The sequence below is a fragment of the Giraffa tippelskirchi genome, chromosome 9, assembly GCF_054371585.1.
Source record: "Giraffa tippelskirchi isolate mGirTip1 chromosome 9, T2T-mGirTip1v1.2.pri, whole genome shotgun sequence".
NCBI lineage: Eukaryota > Metazoa > Chordata > Mammalia > Artiodactyla > Giraffidae > Giraffa > Giraffa tippelskirchi.
This window is the reverse complement of record NC_137283.1, coordinates 88,094,862-88,112,716: the sequence shown is the minus strand read 5'-3', so window position 1 is coordinate 88,112,716 and position 17,855 is coordinate 88,094,862. Positions and strand designations below refer to the sequence as shown.

The following is a 17,855-nucleotide window of genomic DNA, read 5'->3' as shown; positions in this document are numbered from 1 at the left end:
GGTCCATATTCAGGCAGAGCTAAACACAGACACCATAAATTACAATCCATAACATGGTTCCCAAAGTAAAACAGTTTAAAAGGCCCAAGTGATTGATGCTCAGTCAAAAAGAAGTTAGTTTTGAAGACTTAATGATGTCATTCTCTTCTAAATCTGAAATGTTTCATAATTTTTATAACCTATAGCATTATCATTTCCTTTGCTAGCTGTATTTTTTCCTCTAAAATCAATGATAACAAAAAAAAAATCCTACTTGGCACTTCTACAGTCTAAGTACTTGTGTAAAGCAGTTTTCCAGTTCACACTTCAATGAGAAAATAAAAGCAGAATCAGAAAACATCAACGGAATTTATCAAAAAGGGGAACAGCCACTATGGAGAACCGTATGGAGGTTCCTTAAAAAACTAAAAATAGAACTACCATATGCCCCAGAAATTCCAGTCCTGGGCACACACCCAGAGAAAGCCACAAATCAAAAAGATAAATGCACCCCACTATTCATTACAGCACTGTTTACAATAGTCAGGACATGGAAGCAACCTAAATGTCCATCAACAGAGGAATAAAGATGAAGTACATATATACAATGGAATATTACTCAGCCATGAAAGGGAACAAAACTGGGGCATTTGCAGAGATGTGGATGGACCTAAAGACTATGAAGTAAGTCAGAAAGAGAAAAACAAATATATATTAATACACACATGTGGAATCTAGAAAAACTGTAAAGATTTATCTTATCTGCAAAGCAGTAGTAGAGACACAGACAAAGGGAACGAACATATGGATACCAAGGTTAGAAGAGGGTGTGGGGTGAATTGGGAGATTGGGATTGACATATACACACTACTGACGCTATGTATAAGGCAGAAAACCTGAGACCCTACTGTACAGCAGAGGGAGCCCTACTCAGTGCTCTGTGGTGACCTAAATGAGAAGGAAATCCAAAAACACAGGGATGTATGTATACATACAACTGATTCACTTTGCTGTACAGCAGAAACGAACACAACATTGTAATGCAACTATACTCCAATAAAAATTTATTTTTCAAAAAAGAGAACGTTCCTGGTGATCATTACAGAGGCTAGTGAACCCATTCGTTCACCTAATTAATAACCACTGTGTGGAAAAACACAGCCTGTCACCAAATTAGTTTCAGATAAAGTAAACAGACATGTACACGTGTCACATATACATAAATATGGGTCACCCAGGCAATACTTAATAAGCATGCGATAAATGGCATAATAACATAGTGACAACCCACATGCACCAGAATAGTATTCAGCTCACTGAAATACCTGGGACACAATCAGAAAGTAAGAATTAAGCTAAATAAATATAGATTTCTGATGGAAAAAAGATCTGACGAAGTTGACAAACTGTCCTTAGGGAAGTCCCTTAAGCCCTAACTCACAGCAGCTATACAAATAAAACCCCGTTAGAAGTCATTCCTGACAGGTAATTCTCTTGCTGTGGCAGTTAAATGAATCATCACTTTATTTGCACTAAGTCTTGACAATCAGCTGCCCACTCTTGCATTCATTCAACCAGTTTCCATGCGTGGCGCTATTCTGGGCCTCATGGGAGAATAGAAGATGAACTGTAAATATAAGTAAAACATGGGACAAAATAAGCATATGAGTTATGGATGCAATGTTGGATGGAAATAAAAGATTCAAGAGAAATTACTTTGAGATGCCAAAGGCTGAGAAAGAAGAACTGGGTCAGGTGTAGGGTCAGATTTGAAGCAGGGGAGGACTTTTTGAGGTGCAGAAACAACATCATATACACAGAGGGGCAACTGGAAACAGTGTGGATGCAGCCAAGAGTTTGGGGGGGCGGGGGGGAACCAAAGCTGGAAAGAAAAGTCAAAGCCAGACCACCTTACAGTCTTAAACCCAGGCTAAGGAAACTGGACTTGACCTTTTAACACAGGGAAGATTTTAAGCAAGAAAGTGGAGCTGTATTCTGGAAAAATTAATCTCACAGATGTATATAACACGAAATAGAGTAGGGAGGAGAGTGAGAACAGACTCAAGACAAAGATTGCAATCATTCAGATCAGACATAAGGAGAGTATGTAAAAAAGAATGAAATAACACCATTTGCAGCAACATGGATGGTGCTAGAGATGATCATACTAAGCGAAGTAAGTCAGACAAATACCATATGATATCACTTATATGTGGAATCTAAAATATGACACAAATGAACTTATCTACAAAACAGAAATAGACTCATGGACATATAGAACAGACTTATGGTTGCCAAGGGGTGGGGGATGGGAGGGTAGGGATGGACTGGGAGTTTGGGGTTAGGAGATGCAAACCAGTATATATAGAATGAATAAACAAGGTCCTACTGTACAGCATAGGGAACACATTCAATGTCCTGTGATAAACCATAACGGAAAAGAAAATAAAAAAGAATATATATATACAACTGAATCACTTTGCTGTACACCAGAAACTAACACATTATAAATCAATTTGTGCTCAGTCATGTCCGACTCTTTGCAACCCCCTGGACCGAAGCCCACCAGGCTTCTCTGTCCATGGAATTTTTCAGAGTTGTCATTCTCTACTCCAGGCGATCACCCCAACCCAGGAACCAAACCCGAGTCTCTTGCATCTCCTGCATTGGTAGGCAGATTTTTTACCACTCTGCCACCTGAGAAACCCAATAAACTAACCACACTTCAATTTTTTTTAATTTTTAAAAAGGAAAGAGAAGTAAGGAAGGAGTGGATTCTAACAGTCACAGTAGGGACAGTAGTGAGAGAAATCCCAACATAGAACCATCAGAACCCGATAACTCTGAAACTAACAAAATTGTAAATCAACTGTACCCCAATAAAAAACAATTAGAAAAGAAAAAAGAACTCCATAGCTGAAGTTTTCAATTTGGCTTGTTTCGAGAATCCACACGCAGGATCAAAGAAGCAGCCTGAAAGTCACTACACGTAACAAAATGAAAGAGAAATAGTTGCTACACTGATTTAAAACCAATACACATACATCCAGAAGGACGAGTTTCATTTGACATAAACTGGTTTATTTGAAATAAACCTTTTAAACGTCAGATCCATTTTTAAACAAAAGGTCAGGGGGAAAGCTAGAATGTACCACAATGTGCAACTTGATGAAGCCTTTAGTTTGGTCCAAACCAGATGGCCAGCTAAAATAAACAGTGGTACAGAGGACAATCCAATGTTTCAGATTTAAAGAAATCTATATTCTATACACTCTTACAGGATAATCATACCTCCTCAAAGCTTTAGCCGTCTAATCTGTTTCTGACCCCACTTTTCCACGAAAATTATTTTATTTTGTAGGTCACAAGTCACCGAGGGCCTCCTAACTGCATACCCAATGGCAACATCATGGTCAACATTTCAACATTCAATCCCTGTCAACTGCTCTAAATCCTTTTCTTTCCATCTGCCCCCACCTGCAAAGAATCGCGTGTCCTGTCGGTTCTGCCCAATTGATTCTTCACTGACCCCTTCCTGGCTCCATCTTTCCTCCACTGCCGTGGGTTAGACTCTCATTACCTCTCAGACAGACTCCACGGTCCTCAAACTACAGTTCCTGGACCACCAGCAGCAGCATCTGCAGACTTGCTGGAAGTAAAAACGCGTGGGCCCCACATAAGACCTTCTGAATCAGAAACTCTGGGGGTAGCATCCAGTAATCTGTGACGGAGCAAGCCTTCCGGGTGACTCTGATGTGCACCAAAATTTAAGAACCTCTGTAACCAGGAACTATCCTGCCACTGTCTTCCCACCTTTATGTCTCAGTGTCCCCAAGCCTGTGGCCAGCATTAGATCCTAAACGATCAATTTAACCATGTCATCCACCATCTTTTACAACAGGATTCAAAATACGTGAACACTTTTTAAACAAAAAATAGACATCAAACGTTAACTTAAATTTGCATTCTAATGTTACTTGAATTTGTACAGACATAGAAGTTTTCTAAAACTAGCAGTATCCCTTCTATTTTTCAAGCATAGGTAGAGTAATTTCTTCCACAGAGAACACAAAACCGATACATTCAAACAATGTTAACTTGAAATCAAGTTTTTCTGAAACTGTGCTGCTCAGTTAGTTCCTCACTCGTGTCTGACTCTTTGCAACCCCATGGACTGTAGCCTGCCAGGCTCCTCTGCCCATAGGATTCTCCAGGCAAGAATACTGGAGTGAGTTGCCGTTCATATTGTCTCTAGTCCCACTGTCCCCATCCTTATGAATTTAGCCCCTTACAAAAGAAGGTCCCTTGACATATTAGTGGGAATTCAGAAGGGAATGAATGTCAATATCTATATCCCACTCTTTTCCCAGAAGTCTCAGCTGCCATTTTCTACCAAAATTCTCAGCACACAATTTCATTTACTCTCTGTCGTGACATTCTGGACTAAAAAGAAAGTTGCCAGGCATGTCTTCCATCGTTTCATATTGTTATTTCATTCTTACACTGTTATTTTACTCACCATGGGGGCGATGCTTTGGCAGACCAAGTTTACTGGATGTCCTTAAAGGCAGAGACTACATGTTGAAAATTTTTAGTACCTTTTGGAACAGGAGTTCTCAAACTTGGCTGCACATTTGAATCACCTGGGGACCTTTGAAAACTCCCAACACCCTGGCCACACCCCAGACCAGTGACTCACAATCTCTAGGATGAAACAGAAGTATCAGAATTGCAACCTATGGGCACAGCTGAGCATCAGTGCTGGGTAGTGAATGGTATGGTCGCCTGGAGACCTATGTCTGACACTTATCGCACATAAGCACCATGCCACTGAAAGGCATTGACGCTCCTAAGACGGATCTCCAACAAGCTCATGGACTTAGTGCATTGGTGTCTGTACCCAGGAAAATAACCTGAGTGATCCAAGGAAATCCAAAAGAAGTGCCTCAGCCTAAGACAAAGTTTGAGGATGTGTTTTCTACTTGTCAGATGACACATTAATATTAACCATCTATTTCCTGTGCCCATTAGTCAATGTGGCAATGGTAATAGTCAGTGCTAGTCTTTCTCCATTAAGTGTAATTCAGCCGGTTGCTGCCTTCATTATCCATTACTTGGCCTAACAAGGCTATCACATGCTTGAACTGATCTGGGGCTATTTTGAGTGGCAACCTTTCAGTTCTGCAGAAATTATAAAACTGACCTAAACAAAGAAACTGCTGGAGTTGCCAGGCAGCAGAGGCTCCAGAATATCTATACAGGAGGAGGACAGAAGAAGCATTCTAGTTAGAGACTAAAGGCTGGTGGCTTGTCTTGATCTTACACTCCCATAGCTAGCACATCATTTTTACTTAGATTCTCTGTAGGCATGAGATGATTTGGGGGAAGTAATGAAGATCAAAGTCGCCTTGAGCACCCCTGAGACCCCCATGTTAGCAAAGTCAGGGACCACAGATCCATGTCACTGCAACCATCGACAGAGCCCTCCTCATTTCCTTCCTTTGGCTGTTCCCCAGAGGCTGGACAGCGGTCCACTTACAGCTGGGCACACAGAGCGGGAGAGAAGGGGACAGGCAAGGCAAGACAGTGACCAACTGCTGAAGCCTCCACCAGAGAGACCCCCAGAGGAAAAGAGAAGCCTAATAACGGGGCCTGACCCCTTAGCAGTCCAGCTGGAACTAAGGAGGAAAGGGTCCTGCAGTCGAACAAAGACCCCCATGAGAATCAACAAAGAGACACAGATCAAACCAGAAGGGGACCTGAAGCAAGGAAATACTGGAATGTTAAACCCCTCTTCCACTGAAAGCCATCTATAGCTCATCTAAAGAACCATGTCTGTTCTCTGATCCTATAAATTTGGACCACAGAGACTTTTCTGAGACAATGGTAAGTGGATGGGCATAGTTGACAACAGTAGCACTCCATAGCCACCAGGAAGTGTAAACTGTGAAAGACTTTTCAGTCCCTTGGCTATTTGCTCCCTTAGTAAAAATCAATCACCTAAGGATCACCTAAGGAAGGCTGAGCACTGAAGAATTGATGCTTTTGAACTGTGGTATTGGAGAAGACTCTTGAGAGTCCCTTGGATTGCAAGGAGATCAAACCAGTCAATCCTAAAGAAAGTCAATCCTGAATATTCATTGGAAGGACTGATGCTGAAGCTCCAATACTTTGGGCCACCTGATGAGAAGAGCTGACTCATGGGAAAAGACCCTGATGCTGGGAAAGATTGAGGGCAGGAGGAGAAGGGGATGACAGAGGATGAGATGGTTAGATGGCATCACTGACTCAATGGACATGAGTCTGAGCAAACTCCGGGAGATAATGAAGAACAGGGAAGCCTGGTGTGCTACAGTCCATGGGGTCACAAAGAGTCAGACACGACTTACTGACTGAACAACAATAATACAGGATCGCCCAGACTGGAAACAAATTTTACCCAAATTTTACTTTACTGAGATCCTTAAGGGTTAATGGGAGCTAAAGCTGAGGAGTGGGCTGCCTTCTGCCTGCAGAAACAACAGGGGACTTCCCTGGTGGTCCAGTGGTCAAGAATCTGCACTCTCAATGCTGGGGGCCCGGGTTCGATCCCTGGTCAGGGAACTAAGATCCCACAAGTCACAGCTGAGCCCACATGCCAGAACTACTGAGCCCATGCACTCTAGAACCTACTCACGGCAACTAGAGAAGCCCGTGCACCACAGAGAAGATGCGGTGCATCAAAATAAATAATAAAATTTTTAAAAAAGAAAAAAGAAGAAACAAACAAACAATAGGAACTAGGTACAAAGGGGAATAAAAGTAATTTGGCGAGAACTGAGTGAGGGCAACACTTCATTGAGACTGTTTGGCTTAAATCCTGCTTCTAATCATCTGAGAGAAGTCAGGAAAGGCTGGGTAGGTTAGAAGTTCCCAGTTCCCCACATGAGTCCCTACCAACAGGCTGTGGGATGCAGAAAGGCCATTTAAAAGAATACAACTAGTGTAATAATTCAGAGAAGACAATGGCAACCCACTCCAGTCCTCTTGCCTGGAAAATGCCATGGGCGGAGGAGCCTGGTAGGCTGCAGTCCATGGGGTTGCTAGGAGTCGGACATGACTGAGCGACTTCCCTTTCACTTTTCACTTTCATGCATTGGAGAAGGAAATGGCAACCCACTCCAGCGTTCTTGCCTGGAGAACCCGAGGGACGGGGGAGCCTGGTGGGCTGTCGTCTGTAGGGTCACACAGAGTTGGACACCACTGAAGTGACTTAGCAGCAGCAGCAGTGCAATAATTGGATGCCACCACACTCAACTTTTCTCTTTTTGTATAAAGGTTTAACACTGTGAGCGGAGTCATAGCCTTGAGATACACATATACATACATATACAGAATAATCAAAAACTAGAAGGTCCCTGAGCAGAAACTCTGCAGAACATCTACAAAGGAAAAGGTACCTTATTTGGGCAAATGACTAAGTTGCCCTATTGGACTCAGGAATTTGTTCAGAAGGCTGCAGAACTTTTCCCTTTAATGTCTATTGGTGTTTAATTTAGATTTGAGGAGACAGAATGGGTTTATGCCATTTCACATGTTCCTCTTTCTGTCTGATGAATGAACTAACATGTTCCTATAGCAATATAAAGGTTTTCTTCTTGAGTTTTGAGGAACCTTTCCATTTTCAAAGAACAAACTGATCAAGTTCAGCACCTACAGGATCTTGATTAATTAAGCATGTAGTGCTGTGTTTATGTGTGTTCCCTTTTGGCTGAGAGATCAGTTTCTTTGTTTCTGCTACACTCCAAGACGCAGTGACCGGAAGAGAAAAAAGAGGAGGGTGAAAAGGCACAGCCTGCCCAGAAACAGAGATGAGGAGAAAGCCCTTATTACCAACAGTGCTTAAGTGTCCAGAAGCCAAAACTACAGAAAAAGAACCTTTTGGCTAATTTTAAGATTGCCCCAATGCCACCACTGCTGGCTGGTGGTCAGAGGCCCTCAGGGGGAGAGGGCTGGCAGGATGCCCCTGGAGAAGGGCAAGCATTTCACTGCTGAAGCTGCCTTTGGGTGCAGCTGCTCAGTCGGAAACCAAAAACTTTTTGTCCAACAGGTTTCCCAAGTGATTCCTTAGCACGTGACACTCGCCAAACTTTACCTAACTGATCCCTCATCCTCGCTGCCAATCGAAGCCATGGAGACACACACTAGGAACAGAAAACGAAGCACTGGGCTCCCATCATCTTTGACTTGCCATAGAAGGTCTCACTCTGCAAGCATCTTGCAGATGACATGAATATTGTTCTCCATGCGGGGCTGCTTTTACTGGCTACTCCCAACTTGACTAGAAAGTTGGGATTTAATTGTTCCATGACTTTGTAACTGCATGGAAGGTGCCAATTGAAGCACAGACTGTCTAGCCATGTAACCACCTACACATTCAGATTCAAACCTCCTGAGACAGGTAAGTGACAATAGCTCCACATCGAAGTGTGTCAAAGCTAAGCTGCCACAGCCACCGGGCACACTACTTTTAGAAGAAAGAGCATTCTCAGTTGTAATTTAATGGGTTTGTTATGTTTCCTTAAGATGAACAAAAGAGGGTGGGAAAAGCCAAGGATTCCCAGATACAGAGCAATCTGAACTGCTCATATAACAATCATTACACTGGTCCTCTTCCATTCCCTGGGAATGAAATGAATCTGGGATTCACATCTGGGATCTAAAATGAAGCCTTATAATTCAAAAATTAGACTTGAGTCAAATGAGCAGCAATTCTGAAACCATGAAAAATGAAGTTAAAAAAAATTGCTGGTTGTAATGTGTAAAAATTAGGAAGTAAGCCGTCCCAACTAAAACAATTAAAAATACCAAGCACATCTTAATCCAGGAAATATGACATGCTAAAGAAAGAAATTTGTGTTTTTTCCTCTGTTCAAAGTACCAGCCTAGGGGCTTCTCTGGTGGCCCAGTGGTTAAGACTGCACAGTTCCAATGAGGGGGCCTAGGGTTCAATCCCTGGTCAGGAGACTAAGAGCCCAGATGCCTCGCAACATGGCCAAAAAGTAAAATTAAAAAAAAAAAATGTGCCAGTCTAGAAGAGGATTTTCTTAAGATCTAGCACCAGATTTAGGAAGCTAATGTAGCAACATCATCCCTGATAGCAAATGGACACATGAGATATGTCATACTTGACAATGAAAATATAAAACAAGACTTTTTACTCTCTTTTAATCTAAGTTGTTCTTGATATACTTCCATTTTTCAAAATTTTTAATGATGTTTAAAAAGATATATGAATCAAGTTTATACTTTCTGACAATAATGATCTCTATTCCCATTTTTCCTGGTCTGCTTTAGTCTAAGCCCATCTCCTAAGCCCCTATTGGCGCTCACATCTGATCATTTTAAAAGCCTGCCATTGTCAAACAATGTTGAGAAAAACTGGCTTAAGGGCATTACACTTGATGCTGAAAATGTCACAGAGAACACCTGCTGGCAGTTCTAACATTTATTGTTTAATCAACTAAGATAAAAAAAAGTCAAAGCACCAGCTGCCACCTCAGAACAGCTTAATGCATTAAAAAATTTGTCCACAAAAGAGTCACAAAAAATGTCATTAAAAACTTTTTAATACAGATTACCGGTGACTAGCTGCTTCTGATCCCATGAACAATCCAAACCCTTAAGCTTTGTTTATTAAAATTCCTTATCAATTCCTCATATTTCTCATGCTTTTCTATATCAATGAGTTGCTCATTTATAAATAAAAACAAAAAACAATGTAGAACCAAGAGCTCAGAACTGCGTTCTGGCTCTGGTTCCCCCACTTGCCCCTGGGCAACTTGGTAACAGCATCTAACCTCTCAGAACTTCAGTTTCTATATTATGTGAAGAAGGACTAGATCAAGGTTTCTCAACCTCAGAGCTCTACCATTTGGGGTCAAATCATTCTTTGTTTAGACGGCTGCCTTCTGCCCCAAGAGATGGTTATCGGCATTCCTGACCCCTACCTGCTGCGTACCAGTGGCAATCCCCAGATGGGACAACCAAAAATATCTCTCAGTTCAGTTCAGTCGCTCAGTCATGTCCGACTCTCTGCGACCCCATGAATTGCAGCACGCCAGGCCTCTCTGTCCATCACCAACTCCCGGAGTCTACCCAAACCCATGTTCATCGGGTCGGTGATGCCATCCAACCATCTCATCCTCTGTCATCCCCTTCTCCTCCCGCCCCCAATCCTACCCAGCATTAGGGTCTTTTCCAATGAGTCAACTCTTCGCATGAGGTGGCCAAAGTATTGGAGTTTCAGCTTCAACATCAAACCTTCCAGGATTGATCTCTTTTAGGATGGATTGATTGGATCTCCTTGCAGTCCAAGGGACTCTCAAGAGTCTTCTCCAACACCACAGTTCAAAAGCATCAATTCTTCAGTGCTCAGCTTTCTTCACCGTCCAACTCTCACATCCATACATGACCACTGGAAAAACCATAGCCTTGACTAGACGGACTTTTGTTGGCAAAGTAATGTCTCTGCTTTTAAATATGCTATCTAGGTTGGCCATAACCTTCCTTCCAAGGAGTAAGCGTCTTTTAATTTCATGGCTGCAGTCACCATCAGCAGTGATTCTGGAGCCCAAAAAAATAAAGTCTGACACTGTTTCCACTGTTTCCCCATCTATTTCCCATGGAGTGATGGGACCAGATGCCATGATCTTAGTTTTCTGAACATTGAGCTTTAAGCCAACTTTTTCACTCTCCTCCTTCACCTTCATCAAGAGGCTCTTTAGTTCTTCTTCACTCTCTGCCATAAGGGTGGTGTCATCCGCATATCTGAGGTTATTGATATTTCTCCATAGATGTGGCCAAATGCTCCCAGGAGGGCAAAGCCACCCTAGCTGAGAATCCCTGAACTAGATATATACTCAATTTCTCTCCAGTTCTAATACCCCATAGCCTTCCCCGGTGGCTCAGTGGTAAACAATCTGCCTGCAATGCAGGATACAAGAGTCCAATCCCTGGGTCCGGATGATCCCCTGGAGAAGGAAATGGCAACCCATTCCCAGTATTCTTGCCTGGGAAATTCCATGGACAGAGGAGCCTGGTAGGCTACAGTCCATGCAGTTGCAAAAGAGCCAGACAGGACTTAGCAACTGAGCACATACACACACTAATACCCTACAAAATAGATTAAATATCTAAATCTCTTAAATGTTATTTGTTAAGTCACTGGTCATCATGACGATTCTGATGATAGTTTGATCTTTAGAGAAGTTGAAGTACAGTGACCGTACCAATTCTAATATATTTTTCTTTAACGAAAATTCGCAAAAGGATGTTAAAAAAATATGTAAAGGAAACTAATACAAATAAAGCATATGCTAATAATATATTCATCTCATTTTTGAGGATAACTCCTTCAACTGGATAAAAAGAAAGGGATTTTGACATGCTCTTTAACTAATGTGTCTACATGTGTGCTTTTAGTAAACAAAGGGGCCTTACAATAGCAGGAGCAATGTGAAGTGCCTGACTTTTAAGAAGGAAGAAAAACACAACTACTATCAATCTTTTTAAAATAGTTTTTTAAGCATATTAGGAAAAAAAAAAAAGTTTACACCATCTTATGAATTCTTGTTTTTGCTCCAAATTCATGGAACAGTTAGATACCTTACAATCTAAATCTGGTATTCAGTCTGTCCTGAAGTCTTAAATGTATATACTTCAATAGGGGAGATAAACCAGGTAGTCCATATTCCCAAAGAATTGTCACTAGTTTACCAAATTATTTTTTTCCCCAGCAAATTAGTTTTAACTGCCCAGAGGCCGAACCCCATCTCACAAATGCCCTTTCTTCAGTGGAACCTGACACGAGATCCAAGAGAATGGTTATCATTCGAGTAACCCTCTCTTTGCAGGAGGAACATATAATGCAAGCTCACTTTTTCCTGTTGCAGATGTTAATTTCCTCTTTCAGGTACAACTATGCTGCTGCTGCTAAGTCACCTCAGTCATGCCCGACTCTGTGCGACCCCATAGACGGCAGCCCACCAGGCTCCCCCGTCCCTGGGATTCTCCAGGCAAGAACACTGGAGTGGGTTGCCATTTCCTTCTCCAATGCATGAGAGTGAAAAGTGAAAGTGAAGTCGCTCAGTCGTGTCCGACTCGTTGCGACCCCATGGACTGCAGCCTACCAGGCTCCTCCGTCCATGGGATTTTCCAGGCAAGAGTTCTGGAGTGGGGTGCCATTGACTTCTCCCAGGTACAAGTACGAGACATATCAAAAGACTTTGCCTTCAGCCTCCACATTTAAAACTTACACTGGAAAGGGGACTCTTTAAGAGAAAATTAAGAAATACATAACTACTCTCTATTAAAATAGATAATTAACAAGGTACTGTATAGCACAGGAAACTCTATCCAATATTCTGTAATACTAACATGGGGAAAGAATCTGAAAAATAATGAATATATGTGTATGTATAACTGAATCACTTTGCTGTACCCCTGAAACTAACACAACATTGGAGATCAACAATACTCCAACAATATTAAAAAGAGAGAGAGAATTAAGTGTCCAAAGCAGACCACAGTTCTAAGATGGCATAATTATTATACTCACAAAACTTCTTAATGTAAAAGAAATCAAAACCTAAAGCAAATGTGTTCCTCTTTCTAAAAAAGATAAAAGCATAAAGAATACCTAAACATATGCTTCCTTTCACTTTACTGACGAGTATGTTGGAGCTCAAAGTCAATTCCCAAATATTGGCAGATGACAGAAGAAAACTCGTCTTCTCCCCATGCCTGTCCCAGTTTTCCTTTCCGAATTCAGTGTCTTAAAGCATCTGGTTATACAATTTCTCTGAAGTTTACATAAGAAAACAAGTGAGTGATTATATTCCTTTTCCCAAGCTGCTACAAGCCACAGTCGAGGTGGACAGAAATGAAGAGTCATGGAAAAGCATCAGATCCCATGAAAAGGCAGATGTTTAGGCCTATAAACGAATGCCCCAATTCCTCCGTGCATGCACGCTCGGTCACCCTGCTGTGTCTGACTCTGAGACTCCACGGAGTGGAGCTCACCAGGCTCCCTGTCCACGGGATTTCCGGGGCGAGGATACTGGAGTGGGTTGCCGTCTCCTTCGCCAGGGGGTCTCCCTGACCCAGGGCTTGAACTCGTGGTCAAGGCATTACCTCACATAAAAAGGTTAAACCTGCCATGTGTTAATGAGGTTTTCTCTTCCATTTTCAGTCTCCAAGCCCTCTTTTTCTGTGCTGTCAAAGCACAAGGAAGCAGAGATGCAGTTTGCTGATGCTAAACTCGCATTCATCTGGGTTATCTGGGGTACAAAACAGCTCTCTCTTGGGATTTCCCTGCTGGTTCCGGGGTTAAGACTCCGCCCTTCCAATGCAAAGGGCACAGACTCAGTCCTTGATAAGGCACATAAGATCCCACATGGCATGCCAAAAAATAATTTTTTTTTAAGTTCTAGCTCCCTTCGTTTGTTTTTTTTTTTCATAGGATTGTCCCTAATGAGCCAATTTCTTATTTTTAATATTAAGTAGTATTCAGCTTCACAATATTATGTCAGTAACCCTCATCCAAACTCTCTTCTGGTGGAATTTAAAACCCTCAATAGGGACAGTCTCATTTCAAAGTGTAGGCTGCCACCTACTGGCCGATCCCTTCTCAACACCCAGCTCTCCCCAGAAAATGCATCAATTCCCCACAAGAGGTTTTCCTGCTGTCATTCAAAGCGTTCAGCTACATCAACATAATCTTTGTAATTCTTTTCAGTACAAAATCATTAAACAACCATGATTTACTGTATAGCACAGGTAACTTTATTCAATATCTTGCAATAAACTATAATGGAAAAGATCTTTAAAAATATATAGATTCGAAAAAAAAATATATATATATATATATATTCGAATACATATAAATATGTATAACTGAACCACTTTGTTGTACACCTGAAACAAACACAACATTGTAAATCAATTATATTTCAATTAAAAATTTAATTAAATAAATACAAAATCTTTTAACTTCAAAAAAAGAGACTACCAAGTCAAGCATGTTTCTGTATAGCTTAAAATTCCCAGCGTATACTCAAAAGGGTAGAACAGTATTTTTAAAACATGTGCTATTTCTTAAATATACAAAAAGTTCTGTTTGGATAGATTTCTCTTCCCCATTTCCTTTATTCTTCACTCCTGAAAACTGAAGCTCATTTCCTCTTAGAGTGATGGTGATTTAATTGTTCATATTGATCTAGAATTATTCAAAATTCGAATTCATAGTCCTAAAGCTAGTGTAAAAATTCACAGCATCTGCTTACAGTAAAGCTAAGAATTAAATAGCTGTTAATTAGTTCAACTCCTCATCATGTAAACATAAATCTGCCAGCGCCTTCTACGAGCAGTAGACTTTTTCAAGTGACAGCCAGTTTCTCCCTGGTTTAAGCTATTTTTAAGGAAAAATTGGACCAACTAAAATCATTAAAGGGAAATAAGGAAATCCCCTTTCTGAGGCAGCAGGCCCCTGTCTTGGTGAAAGATTGAAGGGTAACTACACTCAGCAACATTCACTCAATAAATACTATCTGATAGTATTAGAATATATATTCTAATATACATATATTAGAATATATTAGAAGACAAGGATGCAAGATGATTTACATGCCTATTGCCTTGGAGAAGTTGTCTGGTGTAGAAATCTCCTGGGAAGACAATTACAACATGCAATTGTAATTTTGCAATATGCAAAAGATGTAAACATCTGGACAGTGATAAAGCAGCGACTGGGTAAGCTCAGAGAGTCAGGAAGAACCTGTTTCTCTCTTCTCGGCAACAGTAGTTTCAGGTGTACAGCCCAGCAATTTATATATTCATATATAATGTATATATATGAAGAATAATTTGAGAGTCTGAAGAAAACATATGTATACATTTTTCCTTCTTTAGGTTCTCTTCCCTTATGTTAATAGGTTATTACAAAACATTGAGTATAGTTCCCTGTGCTATACTGTAGGTCCTTGTTGGTTATCTATTTTATATATAGGAGTGTGTATATGTTAATCCCAAACTTCTAATTTATCCCTCTCCCATCCTTTTCCCTTTGGTAACCGTATGTTTGTTTTCTATGTCTGTGAGTCTCTTTCTGTTTTGGAAATGAGTTCATCTATATATTTTTCTTTAGATTCCACCTATAAGTGATATCACATGCTATTTATCTTTCTGTCTGATTTATTTCACTTAGTATGATCATCTCTAGGTCCATCCATGTTGCTACAAATGGCATTATTTCATTCTTTTATGGCTAAGTTTCCATCATATGTATGTACTGAATCTTCCTTATCCATTCATCAGCTGATGGACATTTAAGTTGCTTCCATGTCTTGGCTATTGTAAATAGTGCTGAAATGAACATTGGGGTCCATGTATCTTTTCAAATTATGGTATTCTCTGGATGTATGCCCAGAAGTGGGATTGCAGGATCATATGGCAACTTCATCTTTAGTTTTGCTTGCTTTTTATTTTTTACTTTTGGCTGCACTGAGTCTTCACTGCTACACACAGGCTTTCTCTAGTTGCAGCGAGCAGGCGGTACTCTCTGCTTGCAGTGCACAGCTTCTCATTGCAGTGACTTCCCTTGTTGCAGGACACAGGCTCCAGGGCGCGTGAGCTTCAGGAGTCATGGACACACGGGCTTTCTCTCTAGCTGTGCCGTGAGCACAGGCTCAGTAGTTGTGGCCCACAGGCTTAGCTACCCCGCGGCATTTGGGATCTTAGTTCCCAGACCAGGAATTGAACCCATGTCCCCTACATTGGCAGGCGGATTCTTAACCACTGGATCACCGGGGAAATACCGGTGATCAAAGTAAAAAATGCTTTTTAGTTGTTTAAGGAAACTTCATATTCTCCATACTAACTGTACCAGTTTACATTCCCACCAGTAGTGTAGGAGGGTTCCCTTTTCTCCCCACTCTCTCCAGCATTTATTATTCGTAGACTTTTTGATGTTGGCCATTTTGACCGTGTGAGGTGGGTAGTTTTGATTTGCATTTCTCTAAGAATTAGAGACGTTGAGCATATTTTCATGCACCGTTTGGCCACTTGTATGTCTTCCTTGGAGAAATGTCTGTTGAAGTCTTTTGCCCATTTTTTGATTGGGTTGTTTTGTTTTAGGAAGAGCCTTAAAAAGAAGACCTGTGAAGGCAAAAGAGGAGTTTCCCCAGGGAATTAAGTGGCGTGGGGGGGGATGGGGGAAAGGGGGGAGAGATCCAAACGGCACGTGCAAAGGAAGAGGGATGAAAAACACACAGGCTTAAGGGGAAATAATTCAGTTTTAATATAGGAAATGAGGCCAGGTGACTGAAAAGAGGGCAGATCTCAAAATCTCCTGCATATTCTGCCAAGAAATGCACATTTTAGCTTGATCACACTGACATCAAGGTTCGGACAGGAGGGACGGTGATTACTAAGAAAAGTAAGGCAACTATCCAAGCAGACGATTCGGATCCAACGTGAGCCTCCAGGGCGGTGAGGATGGAAAGCAGAGGCCACGGCAAAGACAAACTCTGAAGATAAAATCGGAGGACCTAATGAACGTGGCAAATAAGAAAGGGAAGAGACTAGGACCTCCTCGGTTTTTCCGGCTTAAGTAACCAAGTGGACAATGGTATATTTGCTAAGAAATGTAGGAGGCGGCGTGGATTTTCTGGGAGAACATAATCAATTCAGCTGAGTTCGAAAATATGAGCTTGGAAATGCTGAGTCTGAAGTGACGGGAACACCAAGGTGAAGACTGCAGTGGGGGAGGGGCAATAGGCACAGAGGTGGCACTCAGGCCCGAGGTCTAGGCTGGAGATGGAAATTCGGAAGAAGCTTGAAGTTGCCAAGCCTTCCTCACAACAAGTAAAAAGCGGAACACGCTGTAAAATCAACAACTTTTCTTGGACCCGCTACAGAAGCAAGGACACAGAGCAAACGGCTGTCCCCAGCAATGGAGAGGCAGACCCGTGAATACAGGGGCTCCCAACTGTGCAGAGCAGAGACCAGAACCGGGGTAGGAAACCTGGGCTGAAGCTGAGGAGTTGTTGGAGCTTCCGTGAGGACAAGGCTGAGAGTTAAAAACTCAGAAGACCCAGTCATAGGGGGCCCCCTACAATTCTGCGACGTTTCCCTCCAGGAGCCCGATCAGGTTTCCACAGTATATGTCAGAGAAAATCCCTTCTTGCCCCCAGCAGGCGAAGTAAACGAGGAACCATTCCGAAACGAGGAGGAACCATTCCGAAACGGAGAGGGACCATTCCGAAACGGAGAGGGACCATTCCGAAACGGGGAGGGACCATTCCGAAACGGGGAGGAAACATTCCGAAACGGGGAGAAACCATTCCGAAACGACGAGGAACCATCCCGAAACGACGAGGAACCATTCCGAAACAGGGAGGAACCATTCCGAAACGGGGAGGAACCATTCTGAAACGACGAGAAACCATTCTGAAACGGGTAGGAACCATTCTGAAACAAGCTTGAGCAGCCCCTCCTCAAGTAAAACCCGCTAGTTAACCAGAGCCCAACCTCCTGTGTATCATCGGAACCCAGCTGACCTCGGGGCAGGAAAAGACCCAACTTCAGCTCTCTCTAGCCACCCAGTTCTACCGGAGGTGGAGAGAAAAAGCTGAGAAACATTTGGGAAGTTCATGGTCCAGGGGCACAGGCTCACTTAAAAGACAAACCTAATACTGTCCCTTTCCCCACAAACACCTCACCACCACCTTCCTAAAGGCCTATTTACAGCAGTTCCTTTTACCCAACGCATCACGTCTGGCTAACAAGAAAAGAATGACAAGGCACATCAAAAGGCAAAAAGCACAGTTTGAAGAGAC

The 17,855-nt window shown here is 42.0% G+C and overlaps 1 protein-coding gene and 1 non-coding gene across 3 annotated transcripts in view; one reads left to right on the top strand and one right to left on the bottom strand.

Annotated features, from left to right (window-relative positions):
• The window catches only part of BCKDHB (branched chain keto acid dehydrogenase E1 subunit beta), a 265,276-nt gene that overhangs the window by 228,012 nt on the left and 19,409 nt on the right, over positions 1–17,855 (bottom strand). The gene's annotated exons all lie outside the window — the stretch shown is intronic.
• Positions 6,510–6,582, top strand: TRNAE-CUC (transfer RNA glutamic acid (anticodon CUC)). The gene has a single exon. It is a non-coding gene; the product is annotated as a tRNA-Glu (tRNA).